The sequence below is a fragment of the Hypanus sabinus genome, chromosome 3, assembly GCF_030144855.1.
Source record: "Hypanus sabinus isolate sHypSab1 chromosome 3, sHypSab1.hap1, whole genome shotgun sequence".
NCBI lineage: Eukaryota > Metazoa > Chordata > Chondrichthyes > Myliobatiformes > Dasyatidae > Hypanus > Hypanus sabinus.
The window spans coordinates 1,193,474-1,211,887 of NC_082708.1; the positions used below are offsets into that span (position 1 = coordinate 1,193,474).

At 47.8% G+C, this 18,414-nt stretch overlaps 1 protein-coding gene across 9 annotated transcripts in view; it reads right to left on the reverse strand.

The window, feature by feature from the left end:
* Nucleotides 1-18,101, reverse strand: part of LOC132390965 (tripartite motif-containing protein 2-like) — an 87,781-nt gene extending 69,680 nt beyond the window's left edge. For 4 of the 9 annotated variants that reach the window (XM_059963500.1, XM_059963504.1, XM_059963503.1 and 1 more), the window contains exons 1-2: nucleotides 17,972-18,101; nucleotides 12,279-12,333 (exon numbers count right to left, since the gene is read on the reverse strand). The gene's annotated coding sequence lies outside the window, so the exon portion shown is untranslated. Of the gene's footprint in view, nucleotides 1-12,278; nucleotides 12,334-12,403; nucleotides 12,603-17,971 lie in introns of all 9 variants that reach the window. The other 5 variants (XM_059963498.1, XM_059963497.1, XM_059963499.1 and 2 more) reach the window with 4 other exon arrangements.
* Nucleotides 18,102-18,414: the final 313 nt, after the last annotated feature.

Below are 18,414 nucleotides of genomic sequence, written 5' to 3' on the forward strand. Positions count from 1 at the left end.
GACACCCACTCTGGTGACAGGAATCAACAAACCTGTGGGCACGATCAGTGTCCACAAAGGCACAAGAGCAAAATTAAGCCATTCAGCACACCAAGTCTGCTCTATGGTTGATATATTAACCCACCCAACCCCATTCTATAAGATGATGAGAGGCATTGATCATGTGGATAATCAGAGACTTTTTCCCAGGACTGAAATGGTTAAGACAAGAGGGCACAGTTTTAAGATGCTTGGGAGTAGGTACAGAGGAGTTGTCAGGAGTTTTTTTTTACACACAGGGTGGTGAGTGCGTGGAATGGGCTGACGGCGATGGAGGAAGATACGATAGGGTCTTTTAAAAGATTCCTGGACAAGTACATGGAACTCAGAAAATGAGAGGGCTATGGTAACGCTAGGTAATTTCTAAGGTAAGGACATGTTCGGCACAGCTTTGTGGGCTGAAGGGCCTGTACTGTGCTTTAGGTTTTCTATGTTTCTATGTAACCCCATTCTCCTACCATGAGACTATAATTCAGGGCAAGTGAGTGTGACTCTGACATACAAGAGCAGAGTGAGTGACAACCACACGGTCCTAACTATTACACAGTCATACTTGAGACTCTACTTCATTAGGAATTTGAGGAGATCTTGAGCGTCACCACAGCAAATTTCTACAGATGCATGGTGGAAAACATTTTGACTGGTTGCATCACCATCTGGTATGGAGAGGTCAGTGAACAGGATTGGAAAAAGCTGCAAAAGTCGTAAACCCTGTCAGACCTATCATGGGCACTACCATTGAGGACGATACCTCATGAAGCACTTTTCCTCTTTTTGCACTATTTATTTTTGTAATTTAGCCACTGGGTATATTTAAAGTGAAGTTGATAGGTTCTTGATTGTACAGGGCATCAAAGGCTACGGGGAAATAGGCAGGAAAATGAAGTTGACAGGGTTAATAAATCAGCCAAGATGGAATGGCAGAGAAAACTTGACAGGCCGAATGACCCTAACTATGCTCTTATGTCTTATGGAACCAGGAAGCGACTACTTCACAAACTACAAAGTGAACTGCAAAATTCATGATCTTGCATATCAAGGCCTTCAGAAGGATGCTGATAAAATGTGAACAAATGGATTAGAGGCAGGATAGTGTATAGCCAACAAAGGTGCTCACACGGCTGACTGACCACAATTTCATCTTCCCATTCCCACCCAGCCAGATAGCTCTGACATCTTGCTCACCAAGAATAGCTCTCCCTCTACCTTCATAATATCCAAGGACTGTGCCTTCACCACCCTGTGAGAAAAAGCTCCAAAGACTCACCATCATTGAATGGGGGAACAAACAATCACCACACAGTGACCCCATTTCTAGATACCCTCAGGAGGAAACATTCCCTCCACATCCATCCTGTCCAGTCCCCTCGCGGTCTTGAAAAAGGACTTCTAAGTGCAGAGGAACTTAGGAATCCTCGTCTAACACTCCCAGGTTAATTTACAGATTGAGTCTGTGGTGAAGAAGGTATTGGCATTTATTTCAAAGGAAATAGAATATAAAAGCAAGGAGATAATGATGAGCCTTTATAAGACACTAGTCAGGCCAGACAGTGAGTACTGTCAACAGTTTTGAGTCTCATATCTCAGAAAAAATGTGTTGTCATTGGAGAGAGTCCAAAGGAGGCTCACAAGGATGATTCCAGGAATAAAGGGGTTAACCTATGAGGAGCTTTTGACAGCTTTGGGGGATCTCATTGAAACCTACTGAATGTTGAAAGGACTAGATAAGATGGATGTGGAGAGGATGTTTCCTATGGTAGGGGTGTCCAGAACTAGGGGGAACAACCTCAAAGTTGAGAAGTGACCTTTTAGAACACAGGCAAGGAGGGATTTTTTTTTAGCCAGAGATTATTAAATCTGTTAAATGCTCTGCCACAGACTGCTGTGGAAGCCAAATCTGAGCATGTATTTAAAGCGGAAGTTGATCGTTTTCTGATCAGTCAGGGCATCAAAGCATACGGTGAGAAGGCAGGTGTATGGGGTTGAGTGGGATCTGGGATCAGCCATGATGGAATGTTAGAGCAGACTCGATGGGCTGAATGGCCAAATTCTGCTCCTATGTCTTATTGTCTAAGGTCCAGAGTTTCCACTGTTCCCTCCCTTCTAATCTCGGGCAGGTCAAAGGAAGGGAATGGTCAACAATTCAAGTCAAGACCTTAATTCTGAACCTGATGTAGGGTATCCATCTAGAACATCAACTGTTCTTTAAACTCAAATAGTTTAAACATTATGCACCCTTTTAAAATCACAAAAACCCAAAAAGAAAAGTGGTCTAGTTGTGGTCAATAGAAGCATCAGACTGGATGGAAAGAGAAGGAGCAACGCTGGCTACAACCAACCCAAAGAGAGTCAATCTTTCACCAATCTGTAATGGTGAGGTTGTACAAGACATTGGTGAGACCAAATTTGGAGTATTGTGTGCAGTTTTGGTCATCTAATTACAGGAAGGATATTAATAAGGTTGAAAGAGTGCAGAGAAGGTTTACAAGGATGTTGTCGGGACTTGAGAAACTGAGTTACAGAGAAAGGTTGAATAGGTTAGGACTTTATTCCCTGGAGTGTAGAAGAATGAGGGGAGATTTGATAGAGGTATATAAAATTATGATGGGTATAGATAGAGTGAACGCAAGCAGGCTTTTTCCACTGAGGTCAGGGGAGAAAAAAACCAGAGGACATGGGTTAAGGGTGAAGGGGGAAATGTTTAAAGGGAACATTGGGAGGGGCTTCTTCACATGGAGAGTGGTGGGAGTGTGGAATGAGCTGCCAGATGAAGTGGTAAATATGGGCTCACTTTTAACATTTAAGAAAAACTTGGACAGGTACATGGATGAGAGGTGTATGGAGGGATGTAGTCCAGGTGCAGGTCAATGGGACTAGGCAGAAAAATGGTTCGGCACAGCCAAGAAGGGCCAAAAGTCCTGTTTCTGTGCTGTAATGTTCTATGGTACCCAAATGTAACATAGGTCCATTCCAGACTAAGACAAGAGACTGTACTTCGAAGGAAAAGAAAATGATAGAGAAATTAAACATAGAGCAGTGGAGTACCAGAGTGAACGGGGAGCTTAACATAATCAGCAGCAGTAACAATCCGATGAGCTAGAAAGCCAGTAGATTGTTGGACCTGGAGTATTGCAGGAAAGTGGATGAATTTAATGTCATCACACAGACTGCAAGGTAGAAAATGTAACTAAACTATATAGGAAAGAAAGTTCATCAGCAGTTATATTTCATTAGGAGTTTGAGGAGATTTGATAAAGAACTCGCAAATTTCTACAGATGTATGTGGAGAACATTCTAACTGGTAGCATCGCTGTCTGGTATGAAGGGACAACCGCACAGAATCAGAAAAAGCTGCAAGCTATAATCTCAGTCAGCTCCATCATGGACACTAACCTCCCCAGCATCAAGGACATCTTCAAAAGGCACTGCCTCAAAAAGCTGACATAAGACCATAAGACATAGGAACAGAACTAGGCCATTTGGTCCATCGAGTCTGCTCCACAATTCTATCATGTCTGATCCTTTTTTCTCTCCTCCTTAACCCCATTTCCCGGCCTTCTCCCTGTAAACTTTGATGCCATGTCCAATCAAAAACCTACCAATCTCTGCCTTAAATACACCCAACAATCTGGCTTCCACAGCTGCACGTGGCAACAAATTCCACAAATTCACCACCCTCTGGCTAAAGAAATTTTTCCGCATCTCTGTTTTCAATGGAAACCCCTCTATCCTGAGGCTGTGCCCTCCTGTCCTATACTCTCCCACCATGGGAAGCATCTTTTCCACATCTGTGTCTAAGCCTTTCAACATTTGAAAGGTTCCAATGAAATCCCCCCTCATCCTTCCAAATTCCAGCTGTAGAGACAGAGCCATCAAACATTTCTCATATGACAATCCTTTAATTCATGGAATCATCCTTGTGAACCTCTCCTGGACCCTCTCCAATGCAGCACATCTTTTCTAAGATGAGGAGCCCAAAACTGTTCACAATACTCAAGATAAGGCCTCACCAGTGTCTCATAAAGCTTCAGCATCACATCTTTGTTCTTGTATTCTAGACCTCTTGAAATGAATGCTAACATTGCATTTGCCTTCCACACCACCGACTCAAACTACAAATTAACCTTTAGGGTGTTCTGCAAAAAGACTCCCAAGTCCTTCCGAATCTCAGATTTTAGGATTTTCTCCACATTTATTTCTGCTACTAAAGTGCATGATCATGCATTTTTCAACATTATATTTGATTTGCCACTTTCTTGCCCATTCTCCTAATCTGTCCAAGTTCTTCTGCAGCCTACCTGTTTCCCCAACGCTACCTGCCTCTCCACCAATCTTTGTATCATCTGCAAACATGGCAACAAAGCCATCTATTCCATCATCTAAATTATTTGTAGACAGTATAAAAAGACAGCTGTGGAAGCCAGATCGTTGGGTGTATTTAAGGCAGAGGTTGATAGGTTTTTGACTGGACCCCTGTGGAACATCATTAGTCACTGGCAGCCAACCAGAAAAGGATCCTTTTATTCCCACTCTCTGCCTCCTACCAATCAGCCAATGCTTTAACCATGTTAGTAACTTTTCTGTAATACCATGGGCTCTTAACTTGGAAAGCAACCTCATGTGTGGCACCTTGTCAACGGCCTTCTGAAAGTCCAAATATACAACATTCACTGAATCCTTTTTATCTATCCTACTTGTAATCTCTTCAAAGAATTCCAACAAGTTCTTTAGATTCCTTAGATTCAGGATCAGTTCCTGAAGATTGAAGAGTGGCTAATGTTATCCCACTTTTCAAGAAGGGAGGGAAGGAGAAAACTGAGAACTATCGCCCTGTTAGCCTAACGTCAGTCGTGGGGAAGATGCTTAAGTCCATTATTAAGGACGAAATAGTGGCACATCTTGATGGCAGAAATAGGATTAGGCCGAGCCAGCATGGATTTACCAAGGGCAAATCATGCTTGACAAATCTGTTGGAGTTTTTTGAGGGTGTAACAAGGATGTTAGATGAGGGTAAGCCAGTGAATGTTGTGTACCTAGATTTTCAGAAGGCATTCGATAAGGTGCCACATAGGAGATTGGTGAGTAAAATCAGAGCTCATGGCATTGGGGGCAGGGTTTCAACATGGATAGAAAACTGGTTGGCAGATAGAAAGCAAAGGGTAGTGCTGTTTCTCGGACTGGCTGGAGGTGACTAGTGGGGTACCACAGGGCTCTGTATCGGGACCACAGCTCTTTATGATTTATGTCAATGATTTAGATGAGGGCATTGAAAACTATATCAGCAAGTTTGCTGACGATACTAAACTGGGTGGCAGTGTGACATGCGAAGAGGACGTTGGGAGAATACAGGGAGACTTGGATAGGCTGGGTGAGTGGGCAGATACTTGGCAGATGTCATTCAATGTGAATAAATGTGAAGTTATCCACTCTGGAAGCAGGAACAAGAGGGCAGAGTATTGTCTGAACAGTATAGAGTTAGGTAAGGGAGAAATGCAAAGAGACCTAGGAGTCCTAGTTCACCAGTCAATGAAGGTGAATGAGCAAGTGCAACAGGCAGTGAAGAGGGCAAATGGAATGTTGGCCTTTGTTACAAGGGGAATTGAGTACAAGAGCAAGGATGTCCTTTTGCATTTGTACAGGGCCCTGGTGAGACCACACCTGGAATATTGTGTACAGTTTTGGTCTCCAGGTTTAAGGAAGGACATTCTGGCAATTGAGGAAGTGCAGCGTAGATTCACTAGGTTGATTCCTGGGATGGCAGGGCTGTCTTACGCAGAGAGATTGGAGAGATTGGGCTTGTACACGCTGGAATTGAGGAGATTGAGAGGGGATCTGATTGAAACGTTTAAGATAATTAAAGGATTTGATAGGATTGAGGCAGGAAGTATGTTCCAGATGTTGGGAGAGTCCAGTACCAGAGGGCATGGATTGAGAATAAGAGGTCAGTTATTTAAAACAGAGTTGAGGAAGAGCTTCTTCTCCCAGAGAGTTGTGGAGGTGTGGAATGCACTGCCTCGGAAGACAGTGGAGGTCAATTCTCTGGATGCTTTCAAGAAGGAGCTAGATAGATATCTGATGGATAGGGGAATCAAGGGATATGGGGACAAGGCAGGGACTGGGTATTGATAGTGAATGATCAGCCATGATCTCAGAATGGCAGTGCAGACTCGAGGGGCCGAATGGTCTACTTCTGTACCTATTGTCTATTGTCTAAGTTCATCAAGCAGGATTTTCCCTGAAGGAATCCATGCTGACTTTATCCTATCTTGTCCTGTCTCACCAAGTACTCCATCACCTTGTCCTTAGCAATTGACTCTAACATCTTCCCAACCATTTTCGTCAGGCTAACTGGTCTATAATTTCCTTCCTGCTGCCTTCCTCCTTTCTTAAAGAGTGGAGTGACATTTGCAATTTTCCAGTCCTCTGGCACCATGAAACAGTCCAATGATTTTTGAAAGATCATTTATAATGCCACCACAATCTGTAACGCTCTCTTTCAGAACCATAGGGTGCAGTTCTTCTGGTACATTTAGGTCCTACAGCTTTTTGAGCACCTTTTTCCTTCTGATATTAACTGCACCCACTTCTCTGTTTTCATGCACTACATTTGGCACATTGCTAGTGTCTTCCACAGTGAAGAATGATGCAAAACTCATTTAGTTCATCTGCCATCTTTACAGACCACCATCACCCAGGACATGCCTTCTTCTCATTGCTACTATCGAAGAGGAAGTACAGAAGTCCGAAGACACACGCTCAATGTTTCAGGATCAGCTTCTTTCCCCCCACATCAGATTTCTGAATGGATAATGAACCCATGACCACTACCTCACTATTTTATTTTTTTCTCTCCCTTTTTGCACTATGTCATTTATATTTTTACATACTGCTGCAAAACAATAAATTTCACGATATATGTCTGTGACATTGAACCTGATTGTGATTCAGAGAAAAACAATCACAGGTCTGACATCAGCAGGAGAGTGCTACAATCTATTATTAAAGACGAGGGCTCATGCACCAGTAAAAAGGACTATAATACTGATGTTAACCAACAGAGTACATTGGGGGAGAGGGTTCGGTGGGCCAGCTGATGCGGTGAGGTTGGAATTGAGTAGAGTGCCACACAAGAGATTATTGAACAAACATAGTGCAAGCTATTGATGGTAATATCCAGAGGTGAGCTGAGCAGGCAGCAGAGAGGAGGAATAAACGGGCCATTTCTGGTTTCGAGAGCCGTGGCCAGAGTTGGGGGCTGCAGCTGAGGCAATCTACATTCATGCTTTGGATGAAGGGACGAGCTATCTGTGATAAAAGTTAGGTGTCAGCATAAGCCGTGAACAGGGTACAGGGAAGCTTCAAGCGAACACAGATGGTGCAAGTGGAGCAGCAAGGAAGAGGCAGATGGAACACAACATGATCATCTTCTCGCTATTAAAAAAAAATTGCAGAGGTGAAATAGATTTTAAACAGTGGGAGGATGGAAGGTACTGGTGTTCAGAGACCAGAATGTCCTTGCAATGCTGAAAATGAACTTAATATCCAAGTACATATATGTCACCATATACAGCCCTGAGATTCTTCTACTTGCAGGCAATCATAATAAATGCAAATAACACAAAAGAATCTGTGAAAGACCGCACCCAAAAGGACGGTCAAACAAATTGTGCAAACAGAAAAGGGGGAAAATATTAATAATAATAATAAATATAGAGAACATGAGATGAAAAGGCCTTCAAAGTGAGTCCAATGTTATGAGAATAGTTCAGTGATGGGTGAACAAGGTTATACCCTCTGGATACCAAACACAAAGTTAAAGCAAGTCTGTACTGAAACAGTTAACATCCCAGGTCGGGGGCTTTATTACCAGAGGATTCAGATACAAGGAACAAGGACATCTCACTCCATCTATATTCATTCATGTGACTTTAACACCACCAAAGACAAAGGTTGTAAGTGTAGTGCAACATCACCATCTGTAAGCTTCCTCTTGTTTAGAAATACATTGTCATTGTTTAGTCACTAGAATACTACTGCCACAAACAGGCCCTTCAGTCCCTCTAGTCCGTGCCAAACCATTAATTAGCCTACACACACAAAATGCTGGTGGAACACAGCAGACCAGGCAGCATCTATATGTAGAAACACTGTCGACATTTTGGGCCGAGACCCTTCGTCAGAACTATTAATCAGCCTATTCTCATTGACCTGTACCTGCACTATAGCCTTCCATAACCCTCCCATTCACGTACCCATCCAAATTTCTCTTAAAATGCTGAAAATGAGCACGCATACACCATTTCCACTGGTAGCTCGATCCACATTCTCACTATCCTCTGAGCGAAGAAGCTCCCCTTCATGTTCCACTTGAACATTTCACCTTTCACCCTTAACCCACGACCTTTAGCTCTAGTCTCACGCAACTTCAGTAGAAAAGATCTACTTACATTTACCCTATCTATATTCCTAATAATTTTGTATACCTCTATCAAAACTCCATTCTATCTACATTCTAAGGAATAAAGCTTTAACATATTCCTTTCCTTATTCTTTGTGAGTGGACTACTACACTGAGGTCTTTTCCAGCAATGCCTAACTGAAGTTTAAATTCTCCCTTCAACAGGAGTTCAGTGAAACCTTCTCTCACTGCTCCCCCTGTGATCTCTGCTGCCATCCGACTCTGACCGTGTGCTCAGAGACCCCCTACCATAGCCACGTATCATCCCTGTGAACGTCTTCGCCACCATCTTGTACGCCATCTTCAATGGGATCCCACCACCAAGCACATATTCTCATTGCTGCCGCTCCCCCACTTACTGCTTTCCAAGGATCGCTCCCTACGTGACTCCTTTGTCTATTCATCCCTCCCCATTGATCTCCCTCCTAATACATATCCTTGCAAGCAGAATAAGTGCTACACCTACCCCTACACCTCCTCCCTCACTACCATTCAGTGCCTCAAACAATCTTTCCAGGTGAGGCGACTGTTCACCTGTGAGTCTACTGGGGTCTTCTACTGTATCCAATGCTCCTGGTGTAGCCTCCTGTATATCGGCAAGACCTGACGTCGATTGGGAGCTTCGCTTGAACACCTATGCTCTGCCCACTAGAAAAAGCAGGATCTCTCAGTGGCAACCAATTTTAATTCTACTTCCCATTCTGACTCAAGGCAATAAGACCATAAGACATAGGAGCAGAACTAGGCCATTTGGCCCATCGAGTCTGCTTTGCCATTCAATCATGGCTGATCCTTTTATCACCTTCCTCAACCCCATTCTCCTGCCTTCTCCCCAAAACCTTTGATGCCATGTCCAATCAAGAACCTATCAATCTCTGCCTTAAATACATCCAACAACCTGGCCTCCACAGCTGCATATGGTAACAAATTCCACAAATTCACCACCCTTTGGCTAAAGAAATTTCTCTACATCTGTTTTAAATGGATGTACCTCTATTTTGAGGCTGTGACCTCTTGTTCTAGACTCTCCCATTATGGGAAACATCCTTTCCACATCTACTCTGTCTAGGCCTTTCAAAGTTCAAAAGGTTTCAATAAGATTCCCCATCATCCTTCTAAATTCCAGCGAGTACAGGCCCAGAGTCATTAAATATTCCTCATATGATAACCCTTTCATAGAAACATAGAAAACCTACAGCACAATACAGGACCTTCAGCCCACAAAGTTGTACCAAACACGTCCCTAACTTAGAAATGACTAGGCTTACCTATAGCCCTATTTTAATGAGCTCCATGTACCTATCAAAAAGCCTCTTTAAAGACCCTATTGTATTAGCCTCCACCACCATTGTCTGCAGCCCATTCCACGCACTCACCACTCTCCGAGCAAAAAACTTTCCCCGACATCTCCTCTGTACCTACTCCCCAGCAACTTAAACTCGTGTCCTCTTGTGGCAACCATTTCAGCCCGGGGGAAACGCCACTGACTATCCACACGCTCAATGCCTCTCATCATCTTATACACCTCTATCAGGTCACCTCTCATCCTCCGTCGTTCCAAGGAGAAAAGGGCGAGTTCACTCAACTTATTCTCATAACGCATGCTCCCCAATCCAGGCAACATCCTTGTAAATGTCCTCTGCACCCATCTATGGCTTCCACATCTTTCCTGTAGTGAGGCAACCAGAACTGAGCACAGTACTCCAAGTGGGGTCTGACCAGGGTTCTATATAGCTGCAACATTACCTCTCGGCTCCTAAATTCAATTCCACGATTGATGAAGGTCAATACACCATACGCCTTCTTAACCACAGAGTCAACCTGCGCAGCTGCTTTGAGCGACCTATGGACTCGGACCCCAAGATCCCACTGATCCTCCACACTGCCAAGAGTCTGACCATTAATACTATATTCTGCTATGTTTGACCTACCAAATTGAACCACTTCACACTTATGTGGGTTGAACTCCATCTGCCACTTCTCAGCTTTTCATTCCCTGAATCATTTTCGTGAACTGCCTCTGGACCCTTTCCTATGCCAGCGCACTTTTCTGAGATGAGAAGCCCAAAACTGTTCAAAATACAGTATTCAAGGTGGGGTCTAACCAGTGCCTTATAAAGCCTCAGCATCACATCCCTACTCTTGTATTCAAGAACTCTTGAAATGAATGCTTGCACTGCATTTGCCTTCTTCACCACTGACTCAACCTGCAAATTAACTTTTAGGGTGTCCTGCACAAGGACTCCCAAGTCCCATTGCATCTCAGATTTTTGGATATTTTCCATGTTTAGAAAATAGTCTGCACATTTATTTTCACTACCAAAGTGCATGACCATGTATTTTTCAACATTATATTTCATTTGCCACTTTCTTGCCCAATCTCCTAATCTGTCCAAGTCTTTCTGCAGCCTACCTGTTTCCTCAACACTACTTGCTCTTCCACCTATCTTCAAATCATCTGCAAACTTGACAATAAAGCTATCTATTCCAACAGCTAAACGATTGATATACAGTATAAAAAGAAGTGGTCCCAACACCGACCCCTGTAGAACACCGGCAGCCAACCAGAAAAGGAATTGTTTATTCCTACTCACTGCCCCCTACCAATCAGCCAATGCTCTAACCGTTAGTAACTTTCCTATAATACCATGGGCTCTTAACTTAAGTCAGCAGCCTCATGTGTGGCACCTTATCAAAGGCCTTCTGAAAGTCCAAATATATAACATCCATTGTATCCCCTTTATCTATCCTACTTGTAATCTCCTCAAAGAATTCCAACAGGTTCATAAGGCAGGATTTTCCCTGAAGGAAACCATGCTGACTTTGTACTATCTTGTCCTGTGTCACCAAGTACTCCATCACCTCATCCTTAACAATTGACTTTAACATCTTCCCAACCACTGAGGTCAGGCTAACTGGTCTATAATTTCCTTTCTGCTGCCTTCCTCCTTTCTGAAAGAGTGAAGTGACATTGCAGTTTTCCAGTCCTCTGGCACCTTGCCACAATCCAATGATTTTTGAAAGATCATTACTAAAACCTCCGCAATCTCTTTCAGAATCCTTGGATGCAGTTCATCTGGTCCGGGTCATTATGTACCCTTAGGTCATTCAGCTTTTTGAGCACTTTCTTCCTTGTAATAAAAACTTCCATTCCTTCACACACTACAACGAATGGCACAATACTCATGTTTTCCACAGTCAATCCATGGCCTCCTCCACTGTTGTGATGAGGCCACATTTGGGGTGGAGGAGCAATACCTTATAGTCACTCTGTGTAGCCTCCAAACCTGAAGACATTGACATTGATTGTTTAAGCTTTTGGTAATGCCCTCCCCCTCATCAATTCTCATTCCCATTTCCCTCTGTCACTTTATCTCCCTACCTGTCCAACACCTTCCTCTGGTGCTCCTCCCCCTTCCCTTTCTTCCATGACCTTCTGTCCTTTCCTATCAAATTCCCCCTTCTCCAGCCTTTACTTCTTTCACCAATCGACTTCCCAGTTCTTACCTTCATCCCCTTCCCTGGTTTCTCCTATCACCTACCAACTTGTATTTCTTCCTCCCCTCTCCCCATCTTCTAACTTTGACTTCTTTTTTTTTCTCTCAGACCTGATGAAAGGCCTTGGCCCAAAATATCAACTGTTCACTCTTTTCCATTGATGCTGCCTGACCTGCTGAGTTCTTCCAGCATTTTGTGTTTGTTGCAACCTTTCCCTAGGACTCAAGACCCAGCAACATCATTTTTCCAACCAACACTAAAGAAGCAAGCAGAGGCCACTCACTTCCATTGAGATCATGGCTGATCACTCACGCTCAGTACCAAGGGATATATTATCACTAGAAGACACAAATAATAGGTGATTTTGGTCAGATCCTGAATCATTAATCAGCAGGAAGAGTTGCTAACCTCAGCATTTCACAAAGAACATGACATATGAGGTGCTGGAACTTTGAACAAGATGCTGATGAAGATGGTGACAGCTCTGGTTTAACCAATTCTGTAAAACGGAAGGGAGTGAGATGTGGTTTCAGTACTACAGGAAGGAGGTGAACAGGGAAAGACCTGTTAGTCAGGCAGACATCAGCAGTGGGGGCATTGCCTAGACCTGGAATAAAGGACACACATCAAAATTAGCGGAAAGAATAATATCCGCTGAGCACAATCAACAATTTATGGTAAGGGTTCCTCTGGAGCAGCTGGGGATATTTCCAGAAGTGGGGATGAGAAGGACCAGTGTATCTGTTGATACAAAATACAATCAAATCCTTAGAAACAGATTCTGCTCACGTTATAAATCAATGATTTGGATTGCGGGTGATACGAAGATAGACAGGGGGCAGGTAGTGTTGAAGAAGCAGAGAATCTGCAAAAGGATTTAGATTAGGAGAATGGCAGATGGAATACAGTGTCAGTAAGTGTACAGTCATGCACTTTGGTAGAAGAAATAAAGGCAAATAAAGGAATAAATGGAGAAAGTCCAAAAATCAGAGTTGCAAAGGAATCCCTAAAGGTTAACTTGCAGGTTGAGGAACATTGCATTTGCTTTCCTTACCAAAAGACTGGAGGACCCACACACACTCTGACCCTCACTGGGGGATGGACCCACACACACTCTGACCCTCATTGGCAGACAGACGGACGCACGCGCGCGCGCACACACACACACACACACACACACACACACACACACACACACACACACTGACCCTCACTGGGGGATGGACCCACACACACTCTGACCCTCATTGGCAGACAGACGGACGCACGCGCACACACACACACACTGACCCTCACTGGGGGATGGTCACACACACACTGACCCTCACTAGGGGACGGTCTCACACACACACTGACCCTCACTAGGGGACGGTCTCACACACACTGACCCTCACTGGGGGATGGTCACACACACACATTGACCCTCACTAGGGGACGGTCTCTCACACACACACACAAAACCTCACTAGGGGACGGTCTCACACACACACTGACCCTCACTGGGGGATGGTCAGACACACACTGACCCTCACTAGGGGACGGTCTCACACACACTGACCCTCACTAGGGGACAGTCACACACACACACACACAAAACCTCACTAGGGGACGGTCTCACACACACACACACACTGACCCTCACTGGGGGATGGTCACACACACACTGACCCTCACTAGGGGACGGTCTCACACACACTGACCCTCACTAGGGGACAGTCACACACACACAAAACCTCACTAGGGGACGGTCTCACACACACACACACTGACCCTCACTAGGGGACGGTCTCACACACAATGACCCTCACTAGGGGACAGTCTCACACACACAATGACCCTCACTAGGGGACAGTATCACACACACACACAGACCCTCACTAGGGGATGGTCTCACACACACAATGACCCTCACTGGGGGATGGTCACACACACTGACCCTCACTGGGGGATGGTCACACACACACACAGACCCTCACTAGGGGACAGTCTCACACACACACACACAGACCCTCACTGGGGGATGGTCACACACACACTGACCCTCACTAGGGGACGGTCTCACACACACACTGACCCTCACTAGGGGACAGTCTCACACACACACTGACCCTCACTGGGGGACGGTCACACACACACACTGACCCTCACTGGGGGATGGTCACACACACACACAGACCCTCACTAGGGGACAGTCTCACACACACACACACACAGACCCTCACTGGGGGATGGTCACACACACACACTGACCCTCACTGGGGGATGGTTACACACACACTGACCCTCACTAGGGGACGGTCTCACACACACACTGACCCTCACTGGGGGATGGTCACACACACTGACCCTCACTAGGGGACGGTCTCACACACACTGACCCTCACTAGGGGACGGTCTCACACACACTGACCCTCACTAGGGGACAGTCACACACACACACACTGACCCTCACTAGGGGACAGTCTCACACACACACAAAACCTCACTAGGGGACGGTCTCACACACACTGACCCTCACTAGGGGACGGTCTCACACACACTGACCCTCACTAGGGGACAGTCACACACACACACACTGACCCTCACTAGGGGACAGTCTCACACACACACACACACACAAAACCTCACTAGGGGACGGTCTCACACACACTGACCCTCACTAGGGGACGGTCTCACACACAATGACCCTCACTAGGGGACAGTCTCACACACACAATGACCCTCACTAGGGGACGGTCTCACACACACACAGACCCTCACTAGGAGATGGTCTCACACACACAATGACCCTCACTGGGGGATGGTCACACACACACACTGACCCTCACTGGGGGATGGTCACACACACACTGACCCTCACTGGGGGATGGTCACACACACACTGACCCTCACTGGGGGATGGTCACACACACACACTGACCCTCACTGGGGGATGGTCACACACACACTGACCCTCACTAGGGGATGCTCACACACACACATTGACCCTCACTAGGGGACGGTCTCACACACACACACACACACACACTGACCCTCACTGGGGGACGGTCTCACACACACACTGACCCTCACTGGGGGATGGTCACACACACACACTGACCCTCACTGGGGGACGGTCCCACACACACACTGACCCTCACTAGGGGATGCTCACACACACACACTGACCCTCACTGGGGGACGGTCTCACACACACACACACACTGACCCTCACTGGGGGACGGTCTCACACACACACACTGACCCTCACTAGGGGACGGTCTCACACACACACACACTGACCCTCACTGGGGGACGGTCCCACACACACACACTGACCCTCACTAGGGGATGCTCACACACACACATTGACCCTCACTGGGGGACGGTCTCACACACACACACACTGACCCTCACTAGGGGACGGTCTCACACACACACACACACACACACACTGACCCTCACTAGGGGATGGTCACACACACACTGACCCTCACTGGGGGATGGTCACACACACACTGACCCTCACTGGGGGATGGTCACACACACACACTGACCCTCACTGGGGGATGGTCACACACACACTGACCCTCACTGGGGGATGGTCACACACACACTGACCCTCACTAGGGGATGCTCACACACACACACTGACCCTCACTGGGGGACGGTCTCACACACACACACACACTGACCCTCACTGGGGGACGGTCTCACACACACACACTGACCCTCACTAGGGGACGGTCTCACACACACACACACTGACCCTCACTGGGGGACGGTCCCACACACACACACTGACCCTCACTAGGGGATGCTCACACACACACATTGACCCTCACTGGGGGACGGTCTCACACACACACACACTGACCCTCACTAGGGGACGGTCTCACACACACACACACACACACACACTGACCCTCACTAGGGGATGCTCACACACACACACTGACCCTCACTGGGGGACGGTCTCACACACACACACACACACTGACCCTCACTGGGGGACGGTCTCACACACACACACTGACCCTCACTAGGGGATGCTCACACACACACACTGACCCTCACTGGGGGACGGTCTCACACACACACACACTGACCCTCACTAGGGGATGCTCACACACACACACTGACCCTCACTGGGGGACGGTCTCACACACACACTGACCCTCACTAGGGGACGGTCTCTCACACACACACACACACACTGACCCTCACTAGGGGACGGTCTCACACACAATGACCCTCACTAGGGGATGCTCACACACACACACACACTGACCCTTACTGGGGGACGGTCTCACACACACACACACTGACCCTCACTAGGGGATGGTCTCACACACACACACATTGACCCTCACTAGGGGATGGTCACACACACACTGACCTTCACGGTGAGCTCTGAATGAGCATAGGTTCTATCGTACAGTCGTGCAGTTTTGGGCTCCTGATCTAAGAAAAGATGCGCAGGCGTTGGAGAGGTTCACGAGAATGAAAAGGTATGAGGAGTATTTGATGGCTCTGGGCCTGTACTCATCAGAATTCAGAAGAATGGGGGAGTGAACTTCCTCATTGAAACCTATTGAATATTGAAAGGCAAACACGAGGAAATCTGCAGATGCTGGAAATTCAAACAACACACACAAAATGCTGGTGGAACAGAGCAGGCCAGGCAGCATCTATAGGGAGAAGCACTGTCGACATTTCCAGTCGAGACTCTGAAAGGTCTAGATATGGAGAGGATGCTTCCTATAGAGTGAGTGAGCGAGTGTGTGCATCCCACAGTGAGGGGCAGTGCCCCAGCACCATTCTGACTACATCTGTGAAATATGAAAGAGCACCAGTATTTGGGAGGGGTATCTGAATGTCAATGTTCCATCCAAGGTTAGCCTTAGGCACAGACACTTAACCTGGTGGGAGGAGGACTGTGTCTGAGGGTGGGAACAGTGTGCATGGAATGACCCTAGTACCAGGCCTAGAGGCCAAACTACCAGCTGCTGACAGACTCATTGTGAGTGATGGCCCAGCAGGGAGAGGCCTCGGTGACTGAGGGAGATGGGGGAGGGGGTAAGGAGAGGGATATGAGGGTGAAATGGAGAGTCAATCCAGTCAGTGACCCCACACACACTCTGCACCTATGCTAAGTCTTAATGGGCTTGTCAACCCAACCACCAGAATCCCACTCATATCACTCTGACCCCCTTCCCTCCAATAATCACTCTCCCTCCATCACCCCCACCCCTCCCCCTCCATCACCCCAACCCATACCCCTCCCCCATCATCAACCCCTCCATCACCCCAACCCCTCCCCTCCATCAGCCCAACCCATACCCCTCCCCCATCATCAACCCCTCCATCACCCCAACCCCTCCCCTCCATCAGCCCAACCCATACCCCTCCCCCATCATCAACCCCTCCATCACCCCAACCCTCCCATCACCCCAACCCCTCCCCTCCATCAGCCCAACCCATACCCCTCCCCCATCATCAACCCCTCCATCACCCCAACCCCTCCCCTCCATCACCCCAACCCCTCCCCTCCATCAGCCCAAACCATACCCCTCCCCCATCATCAACCCCTCCATCACCCCAACCCTCCCATCACCCCAACCCCTCCATCACCCCAACCCCTCCCCTCCATCACCCCAACCCCTCCCCTCCATCAGCCCAACCCATACCCCTCCCCCATCATCAACCCCTCCATCACCCCAACCCTCCCATCACCCCAACCCCTCCCCTCCATCAGCCACAAGCTGTTACCCATGTTGGCTATTCTCTGCTACCCGGGGATGACCCCGTTAACCGCCGATGCTGAGGCGGAGCCGCCCGGCCACCCCAATGTCGAGCCCCAGGGCCACTCCCTCGCCGCTGATCCTGAGGCCTCAGCAGCCGGTGCAGCCCCTCCTCGCCGCCATCCCCCGTGTCCCGAGCGGCGGCTCCCTGTCTCCGCCCGCCCGCCCACAGGCCCCGGACACACAGACTCACGGTGCCGCTCATGGCCGCGGGATGCGAGCCCCGGCTGCGGGAAGCGGCGGCGCCAGAGGCCGAGAACGACAAATCCGCCTGCCGATGCCTCCTCCCGGCACTCGGGCCGATGCCTCGGTCCGCCCGCCCGCCGCCGACCGCTGACTGCGGGCACTGACGTCAGGCTGCAGCAAGGCGGTGCCGGGCGGGGGCGGAGCAGCTCCGCCCCGGGGAGGGACCGGACACCGAGCGCCGGTGGAGGGGGCACCGGGAGCGGGATGGGGCTCACTCCGGGAACGGTGCGTGGAGAGGGCTCGCATCGGCTCAACACAGCAACAATGCCCGGAGCAGTACTCCCACCCATGCAGCAACAATGCCCGGAGCAGTACTCCCACCAATGCAGCAACAATGCCAAGGCAGTAACCCCCTCCCCCCACCCATGCAGCAACAATGCCCGGAGCAGT